The sequence below is a fragment of the Myotis lucifugus genome, unplaced genomic scaffold (assembly GCF_000147115.1).
Source record: "Myotis lucifugus unplaced genomic scaffold, Myoluc2.0 scaffold_1, whole genome shotgun sequence".
NCBI classification, from domain to species: Eukaryota; Metazoa; Chordata; class Mammalia; order Chiroptera; family Vespertilionidae; genus Myotis; species Myotis lucifugus.
In genome coordinates, this window is record NW_005871049.1 from 35,697,892 (window position 1) to 35,698,836 (window position 945).

Consider the following 945-nt stretch of genomic DNA (forward strand, 5'->3'; position numbering starts at 1 on the left):
GACGGCTTAGGCCTGTTCCCCAGCCGTCAGTCAGACATCCTTAGTGCTGTCGTGGAGGCGGGAGAGGCTCCCACCACCACCATTGCACTCGCCAGCCATGAGCCCAGAGGCACTCCCCCTGTGGGAGTGCACTGACCACCAGGAGGCAGTTCCTAGGTTGAATGTCTTCCCCCTGGTGGTCAGTGTGCGTCATAGCGACCAGTTGATCAGCTGTTTGGTCAATTTGCATATTATCCTTTTATTATATAGGATTTTTCTTATTGTCTTTAATACAAAGAGGTGGGCAAAAGTAGGTTTACAGTTGTGAGTGCAAAACACAGTTTATTCTCATGTAGGTATATCAAGGTTTAACTGTACTCTCATTCACCACATCCACATCATAAACACAAGTAAACAAAACAACAACAATCATTACAAACCACATGAAATCTAGCTTAACAGAAGTCCTACAACTAAGGATATAAAGAAGAAGCCACTAAGGCTGATAGGAGAGACAGACACACTGAACAGGCTGGTCGAAAAGACTGGTCCCACATGAACATGTGGCAAATAAAACTTCCCTAACCTCTTGAAGGGAATAGAATACATATCCAGGAAGCACAGAGTCCTAAACAAGATGAACCCAAAGAAGCACACTACATAATTAAATAGCAGTGGTTAAAGACAGACAATCTTAAAAGAAGGAAAAAGAAAAGCAGCTAGTTACCTAAAAGGGAGCTCCTATAAGACTGTCAGAAGATTTCTCAACAAAAGCTTTGCATGATAAATGGATCGGCAAGAAATATTTAGAGTTATGAAAAGCAAGGACATACATCAAAGATTACTGCACAGCGAGCTATCATTTAGATTTGAAGGATATATAAACAGCTTCCAGGAAAAGAAAAATTAAAAGAGTTCATTACCACCAAACCAGTGTTACATGAAATGTTAAAGAACAAGAAGAAA